This window comes from Ambystoma mexicanum, chromosome 6p (assembly GCF_040938575.1).
Source record: "Ambystoma mexicanum isolate Mex_15411 chromosome 6p, UKY_AmexF1_1, whole genome shotgun sequence".
In the NCBI taxonomy this organism is placed as follows: Eukaryota; Metazoa; Chordata; class Amphibia; order Caudata; family Ambystomatidae; genus Ambystoma; species Ambystoma mexicanum.
Genome location: NC_090935.1, coordinates 489840862 through 489856823, shown reverse-complemented (window position 1 = coordinate 489856823; position 15962 = coordinate 489840862).

The following is a 15962-nucleotide window of genomic DNA, read 5'->3' as shown; positions in this document are numbered from 1 at the left end:
TGTTGTCATCCCTTGTGACATCTTGTTGATGCTGTGGTACCCCTGCTCAGTTGAAAGCAGCGATTGTGGGGTGGGCAAGCTCTCGAGGGATATTGGTACTGGGGGGACTAGAGGAGGGTTTACTTCAACTAGTGGCAAAGAAGATTTTCTTTGGCTTTCTCATTGAGGGGCTGTACATAGAACAACAAAGGAAGATGCTAGGGAAATGTGCTGACAGCATTCAGAATGTAGATATGGATCGCATATTGATAGATGTATACACAATGGGGTTTACAGACACACACTTTTAGTAGTTTTGGTTGAGGGTTTGGTGGCATTCTCTTCCACTGTGTTGCAGTGATTAAAATCTGGTAACTGAATGTGTGTGGACCTAACACGTTGGTTTAAAGATCTGGAATATTTAAAGATTTAAGGGAGCCAAAAGAACAATTAGTCTGCCTTCAATAGACCCTCCTACTGAGGCCAGATCAGCACAGATTAACATTAAGGTTGTATTGAAAGTTTTTTTATTCCAATGCATCATGCAAGAAGGCAGTGTTACTATCCTACTCCACAGAAATGTCCAGCCCTCCTCGACTTAATCACTGTCCGATCCTGATGGCAAATGTGTTTTTGTCAAGGGAGCGGTGGCTGACACCCCGCTCACAACGGCTGTATTATATGCTCTGGATCAGAAAACAGAGACATTCTTGTTCAGGGTCTTGGGGATTCTCGATGGCTAGACCCAAGGGGAATCATCTCCCATCCTAGATCCTCCCAGAGGTGGGAGCAGAATCCTCCAAACACAAAACTAAACTTTGAGACACACCAATACTAAGGTCACACTGGATATTTGGGACGTGATTGTGAAAATGCGAGATGGAACATTGCATCCCCCGTCTATCACACTGTTTTTACAGAATCTGTATTTCAAACCCAGCTGATAAATAGCAGCCTGGTCAAATGGCAGATATGCCAAAGTACGGGCACCTTTTAGTTGGGGAACACCACACACACATTCAGATACAAGTAATAGAATAATCTGTTCATATTAAATCAATGCCATAAGATCAATACAAAATTAAGTCCACAAAATACAGACAACAAAATCAAACAAAAAGGAGAGGATGTAATAAAAGAAAATCGTAAGTTTCGTTTTAAACGAACCCATGGGAACCTTGTCTCGCTGAATCTTTGGTAAAGGGCTTCATAACTTCACACCAGCAACCAGCAAGTATTTCCCACCCAAAGAATCTCTGCTAAATTAGCCAGTGATCGTAAGTTTCTAGTGAGCAAGGAACACATCACAGGATCTGTTAAATAACTCACGGTATAATCATGGGCCATTTTCCAAGCACTTTCGACTCTATAGGGCAATTTACAGGCGAGCAGCCAAGATTCTTCGTAGTTCTGAAACATGATTGTATATCCTTAGTTCAAAGACAACCAAGTAGCCCTGTTCTGGAGTTCCTAGAGCCTAGCCTGCTGCTTTTTTGATAAATATAGATAAACGGCAGCACGATTGTGTAGCGAGAAAGAAAAATTGTTTGGACTAGCATTTTCCTATGATCCACACTCAAAAATGGGCAGGATCCACACCCAACTTATCAGGCCAAGCAAATGGTAAGAATATATCCTTACGACTGGCCAGCAAAGGAACCTCTGATTTACTGCCATTGAGGCAAGGCCTGTTGCCATTCATGCAGCTCTGCACACACCTCAGACAACCTGCAATGTACTTTTACCATAGAACTCATGAGGAAGATCATGCAAAATGTAGAGATCATCAGTGTACATTTGACACCACAGACTACACCCCCAGATTAGCCAAAGGGGCACATGGCTGTTATGGAAGGAGGGGGAACAACACCAAGCTCTGAGCCAGCCAGAGAAAAGTAACAAGAGGCTAAGTGCCCCAATCGGTAGGTCCTAACCCGTACTATTTCAGCCACACAATCCAGGAGAATATTGAAAATGCCAGTGTCTAATGCTGCTGATGAATACAATAATATCGAAGCAGCTGGATGGCCTCTGTCAATAATAACCTTTCCCTAACATCCATAATAGTAGTCACTGTGCCTCTAAGAGGATGGAAACCAGTGGGGGGATACCAGATTGGGCATTAGCAAGAAGCCTATGCTTATCCTGCAATTGATAGCAATCACTTTCTCACCTATCTTTGCGCTGAAAGGTAGGGTTAAGATAGCCTCTGAGGAACCTGACGGTGCCCTCACTTCTTTTTCCCCAGGATCCTCCTCTCAGATGGCCAGGGAAAGGTCATAGCTTTTGGATCTTGACCCTGGGGGTGTATATGCATGGGAGGATTACCTGGGTGGAGAGAACTTGGGGAGTGGGGAGAGGACGTCCCTAAGTGAGACATGGTATCCCCCTTTCCCTTTTCACAATCAACCCTCTATCCCTAACGCTTTTGTATAGTATTGTAAACCTTTTCCCTTTTCCACCTTCGAAACTGTCCCACAGAAACAACACCTTAGTACTGGGACGAGGCAGAGGCCAACTAGGAGGACACATCCTCAATTTTTCTGATCCACACACATATCATAGACAAAACAGAGTTATGAATGCTCCTTTTATTAAATCAGACAGTTCCAAACACCACTCTGGTACTGAGACGAAGTAGAGGGCTATGGAGGCATAGCAATGGAACAACCAGGCATGTCCACCTAATGGAGTTCTCCATAGTCAGGCAATGGAACTCAATGACCCACGCCTGGGGTCAGTTAGCTCACCTGATGATTATAAAAATGCCCGCCACTTTGGGAGAAGGGAAATGTGCTGGAGGAAAGGAAGCTGGAGACCCAGGTGCCAGGAGCGGTGTTGTGCAGGGGAAGGAGATGCCAGAGCTGTAGTCAGCTATGCGAGGATTCGGAGCAGGTCTGCTTTGTGGAGGCTATGGAACACTGATTGACCCCGGCTGCCATTGCGGCAAGCCATCACAGCGAGTGCTGCTCACTTCAGAAGCAGCGAAGGAGAGACGTAGTCTGGCGAAGCTGGGAACTGAAGAAGTCTGTTGCAAAGGATGCCAAGGAGTAGGACGCTGCCGTGTGTGATCGGTGAGTGTAAAACATTTATAAACTCATACTGGAGTGCTCTGGTAACGCCCAACAAAGTCCTTTGCGAATATCGAACAAACTGAAAGTAACTAAAAGTACTTTTGTATGCCAGAACAAGTACTTTTAAGATACTGAGTAAACTGAAATTGATCAAAAGCACAGAATACAAAGCATATTGAATACTTATAAATGGAGTGAAAGCCAATTATTACATGAGAAAGAAATCAAGGAATACGTTGTATGAAACAAGTATTGAGAAAATCAAGAGAATACCAAGAAGGTTATGAAAATGAGAAACTAAGTATTGGCCAAAATGCAAGAGGGGCCCATGAATTGCAGGCTAAGAGGAAACCTTTGTTGGCAAGAACCAGAGGAATACAGAACAACATAACAAATTACATAATTGTTGATGGAAACAGTAACAAGGGGTATCGGTTGCGTGACCTGTAATGGGTGGACTGTGTGGTCCGACAACTGCGCCTAGATCCAATGCCCTACATGGAAGAAGCCAATGAAAGGATGTCTAAAGAAGTTTGTTTTGCAACAGCCTGAAATGGGAAATTGAAGTTAGCAAACAGAACGGTCTAGGTGAACTGGTACAAGATACTCATCTTAAAGGAACTGGGAAGCGTCACAAGGAACTGTATTCTTTTGAAAGCTGGAAGATTTGAACTCTTATGGAAGATAACCCAGAGGTGGGAGGTGTCCCAAAGAACTGTGTTAGTTCTTTAAAGCGGGAAGATTTGAACTCTTGGGGAAGGGAACCCCAATCCTTTGTGAACTACTTTGAACTTGGGGAAGGGGAAGCTGATCCTAAGCCAAGAGCTGGAAGGAGCTCTGAACTTTCTTTTGAACACTATTCTTTTGCTGCTGACATCCCTACACATTATATACAGGTAGTTGTGAGGGCAAGTATAGGTTTTGGACACAGACAAATGTTTGATTTGGACATCCTGACACTGTATGTGGTTTCAACCCAGCACTCCAACTAAGTCAATGCCTAGCGTGAGATGCCCAGCTGGAACCCTTAAATTATATATTTTTATGTCAAAAGTTCTTTTATTTCTGGATGATGTACCCTTATATAAAGCCCCTCTCTTTGAATCCCCCCCGGTCTCACTGAACCAAGAAGTAGGTTTGTTTTGCAAAGTTAAAAGATTTATTTGATGAATTGAACAATATATATATATCACACTTTTATGAATATGAACAATATCTAGATATCCCACTTATTAATATTTATACACTGATCAGCAATGGGTGATATCACAACAATCAACAATCTCTTTAATCAATAGGGGTATGGGTGAGAAGAATAATGTAGCAGAGAATAACTTTGTGTAGGTTCAATGAAATGCAATTATATGAATTTAATGCAGCACAGAAATAAAACGATATGAATTCAATCAAAGACAATGTAATCACTCTTTCCCCCTATTTCTACTCAATCCCCCCTAATATGCAGTATGAAGAGATGGAATGAGGGAACACAGGTTTCACGAATATACAATCAACAATGCAGTTCAATCCCAATTCCCCAGCAAGCTTAGAGAACAGGAATGATTTTAAAACCGGTCAAATGCTTTTGAATGTGATTTTGTAATGAATGGGAAAAATGCTAAAATGACTTTAATTCGCTAAATGAGATTCAAAACTAGTGGGAGCCGCTTTGGATAGGTTCAGGTAGACATGATGTTTGAATGACTGGTAGATTGGAAATGGAATTCAGAAGTAAAATGCAAAGAATAGCTGTTTTACATGGAATGAAATTGAGCCAAATGCAGAATCGCAGCAAACATTTCAGCGCGCGAGAAATGCGATTCCAGCAAAACTATAAGGAGTGCGTTTCTTTGTTCGTTTGAAAGCTGAGGATGTTAGCTTCAATTTAACATTTAAATTTCGTTCCTAGCACGTACGGGTCAGAAGTTATTAAGGTTTTAGTAAAGGTCGATTTTTCAGAAAAGAGTCAAGATTTCAAATGAGAGATGCACTGTTGAAGATTACAAACAAGGATTTCTTAACACTAAGGGGCTATGAAGATGCAAGATATCCAACGGTCAGCCACCAGAACAGCGGCGCCTCCGCTCTGACTTTTGTCCGCCAAGACACTTTTCCTTCTTCAGCAAATATGTTTAGCGCAAAGATGATTTATCACTACAATTATCACAGGACTTTGCGGATGATAGAAGGAGTCAGGATAGGCAAAAGAAATTCTACAATGCAGTTCTGGATATGTTGGACTGGGTTGGATGGGATTACTTAAGACTAAGATTGTCTATGGACAGTTCTATGCTAAATACTCACAACTCTGGCTTTGGAATGGAATAGGCCCGTCAGGATCTGGTCAAGGGTTTTGGAATGGAATCTGATAGCCACCGGACAGGATTCAGGCGCGTGGTTCTGCTCTCAGTAAGGCACTCTGGTCTGCACAGCCTCAGGACTGGATCTGACGGGTTGGTTCTGGGTACAGCTCTGCTCTACTGGTTTGGATCTCTGGGTTCTAGCAAGGGTTCTTGGCAAGAAGCAGCCAAAACAGCACAGCCAGGCTGTTGGATTTGTGATGCCCCTTGGAAGTTTGGGGTTAAAATCAGGTTGCAAGATTTTAAAGGTGAGAAGGGTTCAGCTTTTTTGATTGGGCCTTCTGCTTCAGGGTTCTGGAGTCTGGATAGTTCTGGATCTGGATTTTCTTTCAGAGAGCTTCGCCAGTAGATCAGTGATGAGTGAATGTGTGTGTGTCCTCTGTGCCCTCAACAGTCCCTATTTATGTATTTCTCAAGGGGGTGGGTAGGCTGATTATACTATGCCCAACCCTCTAGGAAACTGATTGGTCCCAGTATTCCCTCTCTCCTGATTTGAGAAGCAACAGTGTGTCATAATGTGTCATGATGTGTCATGTTTATGGTCCAGGGAGAAAACCTTCCCCTTTGTTTCTGTACAGTATATCTTATTTTTCACAAAAAGCATATTTACAATATGACTAATTTACTAATACTACATATTTACATCCCAAATTAAATAAGGCACGCATCCGTCAAAGTCCCATCTTCTGGAGAGCTTCGGTTCACAAATGACAGTTTTTCGCGCTTTTTGTCGGTTACTCAGTGTCAGTTCTGTACCAATTCTTTCACATACATGCACATACCATCTGGGCATATTCCTGTAAAGTTTCATATTTTTAACATTAACACAACTGCTACAAAGTCCACATTTTGATAATTCTGTCTCTGAATATCGCACAAGTTCCAGAGTAGTTTCTACTTGTGAGCAACATTTTCATTTTAATAAACTCTAAATTCCATATTTTTACCAGTTCGGCACAATTTTCTGTAAGTCTTTCTCAAAAAGATTGTCTGTGCTTTCTGAATAAACTTTTTTATTTTTTATTTACTTCATTTAGTTTTAATTAAACCTTTGATGCAACCATGTATAAAAGACTTTGATAACAATCAAAAACATTCAAATAAAAACAGAGAAAAAAAAAAATAACCCATCACAAAACGTAAAGTAACGTAATCATGGGAGGTCAAACAACAAGAAAGAGAGAAAAAAAAGAGAAAAAAACAACAAAAACAACAAGGAAAGATTTAAGTTTTTGTAATGGAGCTTTTTCAACCTGTCGAAGCAGTTTCTTTGGCCTCCAGATTAGAGAAGATTATCCTAGTTAGTTGGAGAACAGCTAGTGATAAGGAGAGGTGGCCACCCCATCTAAGCCCACCAGTCCTCCTGTGATTTTAATGGTGATTCCTCGAGGAATCTCCCCAGGAGTCGATTTCTTATGGAACTTATGGGCTCGCACACTAGTACTAAATGCTGTAAGGTCTCCATATTTTTGTTGCACAATCGACAGGCCGAATTCCGCTCTTCCTGGGCCTTTGTTCTCCTTGCTATGACCTCCCGTGATGGATGTAAATTCAGACAAAGTCTTAAAAAACTTTGACGCTCCGTTTGTGATGGAAATTGAGCCAAGTAAGGCATCACAAAGCCTCTTCTGTAGAACTCCTCAGGTTCATCAGCAAACAGTTTATATGATTTCACTGTCCACTCGGTCCGGATCCAATCCAAGTCAAGTAGTTTACATTTGACCCTCATTGGATTTTCGATGAGTGACTTTCCCGAAAGAGCGACATTGGACAGAATTGCAGAACACGACTCATACCAGGTCTTTAGAATTTCAACCTGCTTCCCTTCTATGGCCTCCTTAATAATGGAAAACCCACTCACTCCTGGTGGTTCAAGACATTTCCTCATGAGTGATAGGGACTTCCATTGCATCGTGGAGTATAAGGATGTCAGGCCCATTTCCCTCCGTACCCGTTCAATGGGTATTGAATTCGGTAGGGCCAGAACCCTCTTCCAAAATAGGCTTTCCAAGCGATTCCAATTCTTGGGTTCAATGAAGAGATTAGACTCTGCCGCATAGGTGAGTATTGGCACCACTTTTAGTTTATAAAAGTCCAAAACTGGTAACAGCGAGAACTTACAATAACGCCCTTTAATGAGAAGCGCTTGAGATGCCAAATGTTTGGCTTTGCTTCTGAGATGTTGAATTCCTGGAGCGTTGATCGAGCTGTTATTCAAGGTGGTCCCCAAATATACCATTGAACTAACCACTGGTATTTGTTCACCATTCAGTAGCCATGACCATTTCTTCCGCTTCCTGGCCCTCCCGTTGTCTCCCAAGATCAGTATCTTGGAGTTTTTAGCATTTATCTTTAATGCGTTGTCATGAATGTAGTGTGACAAATCCGTCAATTGTCTCTGCAGCCCGATTTCCGTTTGATCCAGCAGTAACAGATCGTCTGCAAAGAGTAGACGACCCAAAGGGTGGCCGGCAATTTTAGGTGGAAAGGATCTAGTTTTTTCAAAAGCTTCGGCCATGTCGGATATAAAAAGGCAGAACACTGCTGACGCCAAACGACAACCCTGCTTTAACCCATTTTCCGAACAAATTTCATCTGATAGTGAACCCTTTCTATCCAGCCTGATTTTAAGACTTGTATTCGTATGCAGTTCTTCCATGGGTTCTGTTAATGCTTGAGGGCAGCCCCATTTCTTTAATTTGTGCCACAGGATTCTGAGATCGACTGAGTCAAACGCCTGTTCCAGGTCGATCGATGCGATGTAAACTGCATGGATCTTTTTCTGGTGGACCAGGCACTTAAGTATGTTTATAATGAAGATGTTTAGGTTCGTGCCAATACCTTTTCAGAAACCCGACTGCCACTGGTCCTGATGGTTTGACTTCGAACTCCATTCATTAAGGTGCCGCAGGATAATTGCTGCGAAAATCTTGCCTATCACATCAAGAAGGGTGATAGGCCTGTAATTGCATGGATTGGCCCTATCACCCCTCTTGAAGATAGGAACAACAATGGAGTGGGCCCAGGATGCTGGAATTTTCTTTGCCTTTGTCACCGTTGTCATCAGTGTTAGCATAAAAGATGCCCACCCTGCGGGATCTTTCTTCAGAATCTCATTGGTCAACCCATCCGGGCCTGCTGCCCTCGACACGTTTGAGTTGTGGATTAGGTCGAGTATTTCTTCATAATCAAATTCAAAGTCCCATGGGGCATCTGAGCGAAGTAATGGCTCAATTTTTTCCCCCCCTTTTGATGCCTACAGATGTTTAAAGTGCTCCTCCCACACTTTCGCTGAGACTGAATTTGTAATTTTCGCACCCTCCGGAGCGTTGAATTCATTAATTAGCTTCCAGACTCCTACTATATTTTTCTGAGTGGCTAGCGTCAGCATTCTTTCACCTTCTCGCTGAAAGGTTAACTGTATTGGTGTAACCAGTTCTTAAATGTATTTTTAGCTTTTTTACGTTTTGCTAGGTTAAGAGAGGTTTTTTTTTTTACCAGTCTCCCCAGTTTGTTTACCTCTCGCTTTCTCACAGCAATCTGGTGATTATAGGCGTACTTGGGTGTAAAATCAGGCCTTTTAGCGCTCCCTGTTTTTCGTAGAAAGCTAGTAGAAAGTCAGGATATTGTAAAATACCTCCTCTGGTACAATGCGGGTCGTGATTCAAGGCCAACAGAGTTGATGTTAGACAGGGCAGATTTCTTTTGTTTATTCAGCGTCGATTTCCTCCTGATGTAACCTCAAGGGTCTGATTTTCATGATAATTGCCCTTTAATGTATTGCTAGTTGCCCAGTCAATACATTCGAGCTCGACCTCTAAATTCCATATTTTTACCAGTTCGGCACAATTTTCTATAAGTCTTTTTCAAAAAGATATTGGGCCTCATTACGACCCAGGCGGTAAGTTACCGCCTGGGCCGTGACTTTACCACCATGGCATAAACTACGTTTACGCCATGGTGGTTGGCAGATTTACCGCCCCATTCCAACCTTGGCGGGGCGGTAAATCCCCATTTTCCCATTTACCCTTCCCCATTCCCATTTTGCCCCATAGGGCATAATGGGAGTGGGGAAGGCGTTAATTACGCCACCGTAAATTACGGTGGCGTAATTAACTCCATGGTCCCTTAGCGCCATGGATTTTAACACCTGCTAAAAGCAGGTGTTAAAACCTCCATGGCGCTAAGGGACCTCGTACTCAGGCGGTAAGGGTCGGCGCTGTTTACGCCGCCGTAAAACCCTTACCGCCTGGGTCGTAATGAGGCCCATTGTCTGTGCTTTCTGAATAAACAAAACTTCTTGTTTCCGCCTCCAAGGTCTTGGTTGGGCTAGAGAGCAGTCCCAGGCCTCTCTGACTTTGGCATCTGGTTTCAGCCTACACCCGAATTAGCATTTCCTTTGAGTCAAAGGGAGTCTTTTGTCTCCTAGCAGAGCAACAGGCCAAAGTGCACCTCCCTTTTCCATTCACACCTCCCTGTCAGTTTGTTAGCAGAGAGCAGGGGAAAAGATTCCTTTGTTTGGGAGAAGGTGTGGAATGTCTTTAAAGCTCAGTGTAGCTGGCGTTAACTTTTAACACAATGTTTCAAATAGTCTTGTCCTAAAATACAAATTACATTTTTAAGAAATATATCCACCAATCTCTTAATTCCATCCTTTTTAAAATATAGTTTTGAATTGTATCCACCTCTATTGCTTCTGATAGCAAGTCTTTCCTTTTCATACTTTGATCTCAATGTATCAGTTTAAATGACAGGTTAAGCTTCTGACACAGGCGAGTAGCGGTACTGGGCCCATTTTTGACATATTCTTCCAAGCAAACATCTTTAAATGTGGATTTTCTTCTGATCAAATATGTTTCTGCTGACATTGTGCTTAGGTGAATTCTTTATATACAGTGATGTTTAACACCCAACAAGGAGGTTGGATCTCTTGTTATGTTTGGGAACCATGATTTTTGCACTTTCCACAGTCAAGGAAAAATTGATTTTTAAACAGCTCTGTGTTTCTCTTGCAATGCAGGACAGCTTTTTCAAATAGTTTCATTTTCCTCTGTGTGCAGCCAAAGGATGGGGTTTGGCAGTGGTCTCCTGTGTTGCCACTGACATAGGCAAGGGTGGATTGGCGGCCTATTTTTCAGGTTTTCCTTGCGCACTTCTTGGTGATTTTAGCGCGCATAATGCTTTCCGGCGGCCATTCTGATGTTTCTGATGCAAGCAGTGCTCAGTAATGTTGCAGGGCATGGACTAGTGGGTTAAAACATCCCACAACACAGACTATCCTTAGTTTTCTTTAGGTAGGGAAATCCCACCTTAGAATAGGGCAAGTTAGGCCTTATTCCATTTTACATTCTGAGTTAAATACAACTGTTTAGACTGAATTTGAATCTGTTGTCTGTGTCTTGCTTCATGATGCCTTCAAAAGCCCTATAGTTAGATGGTGCGCAGTGATCAAGGTCAACATTTTTTAAATAACGGAATCATCAGGAATTAGAAGCCCATCAGTAAGGATCTCTTTGAAGTGATGCATTGATGAAAATAGTAAGTCTTGATTTAGAATGTTCGCTCCAGCAAGCAACATCATTGAAGGGACTATTCTGTACACTTTATAAATTCATCACAAAACTGAGGTATATTGCTCCTGATTGCAATAGAAAAGGTTGGGAAAAGGATCAAGTGTTCAAGTATTGGGATTGCAGTATAATCGTTTGGCAGACACTCCACACCCAATAGACTACACAAGTCTAAATGGCGTGTCTCTGAAGTGTGTTGGAAGGGCTCTAGGGCTGTTGAAACTTTTATATTTATATGTCGTGGAGGTGCCCTCACCCGCAATATATCTGGTTGGAGGTTAGATCTATCTTTGGGGAGATACTTGGGTACCCTATTTTGAATAGCCTGAAGTTTTTGCTTTTTGGGTGTTGCTGAGAGTGAAAAAAGAGTGAGAGTCTCTCCCAGAGGCTCTCACTCTACTGGTAAACAATATACTTTGGGCAGCTAAATCAATCACTATATTTGTCTGGGGCTAACAAGAGACACCTACTCAGATTATGAGGCTGATCAGGTACTAGAACTTAATATCTATGGAAAGGTTAACCCATGTGTTGAATATCACTCTCTGGGGTTTCTCGTTATCATGGGTTTCCTTTTCAGAATTAGCACCAAAGGATTTGATGAACTTGTCTTACCCAAATATGCTTTGGGCTCTTAGTTTACCATTTGACCTCTATACATGGCTTACATTTCTAGAGGAAATGCAATCAACTGATTGCAGCCCGCTTTTGTTGTATTGTCAAATTTCTAGAAATATCATGTAATGCAGATCCTGTGAGTATTTCTTTTCCTATGCCATGGGGGTTTGTTGGTAGGGGGAAGTGAAGGGCAAGACTGTATTGTTCAATTTTATTACACATTCAATAAAGTTGGAAAATAATTTAAATTGTAATTGTAGTTAGTATTATTTTTGTTATTTAAAATATTGTTGTTTACTTTTCTTTCAACAAAAAATTAGTTCCAGATATATAACTTTTCCAGATTCATTTTGTTTCTGGTATATTATTAAATAGAAACATACAAATATACTACATAGAAAGGACCAGATTCATTAATGAACTGTGCTATTACAAAACAATACAATGTTATCAAACCTATAAATCAGCTTTATGACAATGAATCTGCTTTTATCCACTCCAGATGTACAGTGAGTCAGCCCAGGTGGCATGTGTGATTATTTCGTAACCCTCCACTTTCTCATTTTCAAACATGTTAAAACATAAGGACCAGACAAATGGATTATTGAAAATAGTACAAATGTACAAAATCCACCTACCACTTAAGATTCTGGAAAACAATAGGTTCAGCCAGGATAAAAAATGAGCTGTTCACAAGCGAACTATCAATTTCGCCTCATAACAAAACGTGTATTTTCTGTTATTTTTTATTTGACTTAATTGTAATTTACGTCCTCGTTTAAGTTCATTCATTGCATAAAATTCTGAAACTATATGGATTCATAATTTGTGGATTCTATGTCCTCAATCGTCAAGTCAAATTCTTTGTTCATTCGAGTCTGTCAGAATTGGCCTTTGTTACAGTCCCGAATTATGTTTTTTTGTATGGGAGAATCTTATTCATGAATGCCACCACTGGAATCACCATTGATGCTTTTCCTCCATTGAACAAAAGTGACCACCATTCGTCTCTGGTTAGGGATTGGTTTTTCAACCACAGCGATTCAAGGAAGAGTTTTCTAGTCCCCGCTAATGCTTTGCAGTCTGTTAATAGGTAGTACAGAGTTTCCCTCTTATCCCTTGTCTTACAAAATCGACAGTGGTAAGATTCTACAAAACCTCTTTTTTCCAGGATCTCATTGGTGTGGAGCAAATTCAATCTCAATCTTAAAAATGTATCCCGATGGGATCTATTTTGGAATTTAGTTGGCTTACATTTTTTAGTTGCCCATGGGAGATTTAGCATCGATTTATAGGATAATGCAGTTTCTTAAGTCCTTATCCAATTCCCCCAGTTTTTTTTGTTACTGTTGTTGGATTTCCAATAAGGTTGTTCTCTCAGCAGCCAATTTCCAGACGTTTGGCTCTGTTTCTTACCGCCCAATCATTCATGAGCTTACTGTTGTCCCCCTTTAATTATTTGTTTATAATTTCAAAGATTCTTGGGGCATTTGGTTGAATAATTTATTTAAACAGGGCCAAGGAATTCCAGTCTATCACTGCTTTCAATGACAGCAGGCCCAATCCCTCCGAATGTTGGCCACTGGTGTTGAGTTTGGCAAGCCCAACACTCTCCTCCAATCAGGCCTTCCAGAGTTGGCCAAAGTTTGGCAGGTAACTCAGGCATTGCTTCTACACCGTAAGTTACTGAGGGAACTACCTTCCCTTTATAAAAATGTATGGCAGGAAGTATAGAGAAACACCCGTACATTTTGTTGATAATACCAGCTTGAATTGCCAAAGTTTTTATTTTCCCTCTTAATGAAATTTAGGTGCACATCTCCACTTTGCTGTATTGACATTTTTGTACCTGCTCGATCTTTGCATCCTCAATGTACCATCTCAGTTTTTTCATCCTTTTATTACCCTTTTTTAAGGAAAGAATTTTTGTTTTTTCTTTCTTTATCTCCAAGTTGTTTGTTTTAATATGCTCTTGTAGCGCTTTGAGTTGGCGCTGAAGCCCCACCGCTGTCTGGTCTATGAGAATTAAGTTGTCTGCATACCGTAAATGCTTCAGTTGGACACCTCCTATCGTAGGTGGGAAAGATCTTACAAACGACTCATCTTTTATATCCGTTAGAAAATAGCTGAATAAGGCCGGTGCCAGCGGGCACCCCTGCTTTACACCTCTGGCTGTGGGTATTTCTGATGACAACAACCCTGCCTTGTTCAACCGCACTCTTATGGTGGTACCAGAGTGTAAGTCCATTATCGGTTCCAGAAGTGGGTTTGGGCAATCGTGTTGATGCAATTTTCCCCATAGTTTTTCCCGATCAATTTGATCGAATGCCTGAGTAAGGTCTACAAAAGCCAGGAACATTCTAAGCTTGCTTTCCACCACATTTCCTTTCAGCATGCTTAGGAGTAATATATTTGCTGATGTTCCTATCCCTTTAACAAACTCAGTTTGAAAGGGGTTGATACGTTCTTTTTCCACTGTCCATTCTTGAGATTTCTGCTGCTTGCTTTGCCATTTCCACATCCACGTTAGATTTAGTCTGGGCGGCTAGTCTTTTTAGTCTTCACATTTCCCTCATTTTTGCTACTACCAAGGCATCGTAAGTGTGGGTACTTGGTTGCTGGTTTTTATTTTGACCCTTTTTTATCAGGTAACATTCTAATAGGGGTGTGTATTTGACTAGGGTGTCATGTGATGGTATGTTGTTTTCCCTTGCATCTCTCATACGATTTTGTTAGCTGTTGTACGTCACTCTTTCTTATTCTTAGCCCTGTTCCGCCATTACATTCTTCCATTTGTAGGTGGAAAATAGAGTCAAATTTTACCTTTTGCTGTTTGCCAGTAGTCAATAGCAAGTTATGATCACTGTTCCTGGTACGAGTCACAATGTAAGATGTTGATAGCATAAAAAGGCTTCTAGACTTGTAAATGTAATCAATGTCAGCCCCTTGATTACCTCTTTCCCATGTTGGAATTTGGTTTTCCGAACCTTCTGATAAAACAGACACATTGTGGAAGTCCCATGTTTTCATCAGAGAGTCCCACATTTTTGCTCTTTCATTTTTCTTGATAGATGTTTTGCTTTAGGCTTAGGTTCGGTTCTCCACATATGATTATGTGACTTGCATTTTGAGTGGTATAGGCATCCTCAATAAGAGGTGAGATATCGTTTTAGGAAGGTCTCGTTAGAGACAGCGACCGGATTCCAGTAGAGATTTATTATTACTAAAGGCACTTTTCCCGATTGGCCTGTTTCATTGAAAGAATGATTCCATGATAGTAAAAGTTCCTGCAAAAATAGGTTTTGGAAAATAAGTCGAGGCTTCATAAGGCCGCCTCCCGATCTTACTGCAGTCAAGAGACCTGCATTTGGCCGTCCTTTTGCCTCTTTCTTTGCTGGGGATAAGGTCATTTCGTAACCATCCATACCAGCGATTTCTTTCAGCCAGGTTTCTTGAAGACAAACCAGGTCGAATTCCCCTAAATTGACCTCACTTCGTGCTATCAGATGTTTAAATCCACGGGTGTTCCAGGACGCCATCTTTAGTTCAATTTGCCCCGCCAATGAGTTCTCCCCTTTCTTCAAGTGGGGATTCACCCGTTCCTTGAACTTCCCTTGCTATGGTTGCTGTTGGTATACCAAAGCTTTTGAAAGCCAAGACCAATTTTCTGTCTCATCATCATCCAAATTGGTAACTCTTTTTGAATTTAACTTCTTTGACGCCTTCAACTGGTGTGTTGGCTTGAAGGTGACTTTTAAGCTCAGTTCTGGTCCTTTTGGGAATCTACCAATATTAATGGGATCTTTAAATTCTTTTAAGTCTGTTTGATCCATCTCTACATTCGAGTCAAGGTGTTGTACCTTTTCGGCACTCTTACATTCCCCTTTGAGAATATTTTTTAGCTCCTCTTGTCTTTTTCTATCATAATGTCTGTTAATTTCCTGTCTTGTTTCTGTCAAATCGAACCCCAGCATCAGTAGGCTTTCAGCTGCTTCCATTAACATCCCTTTAACTATTGGGGAAGGCATGTGCAGGAAGACACTGTCAGAACGATTTTCTATTTCAAATTCCACGATCCTTAAGTGGTTTGACTGAATATTTCTTAGGTTTGGAATACAATTGAACAGGGCCATAACTGTTGCTCTGTTCAATTTACACTCATCCCCTTTGTCCAAGATTCTTTCTAATTTAAGACTACGAACGGTAACAAATGTATCCGTTTTTTGGCCATTCTTCCACTGATGGTTTCTCCATCAAACCTTCTCCTATGGTTAGGTTGTGACTCCCTTCTATGAGATTCCAAATGGTCCATTAGACCCTTCAAATGGGGTCGAGATACCTGATTGACTTCTTTTTTTCGG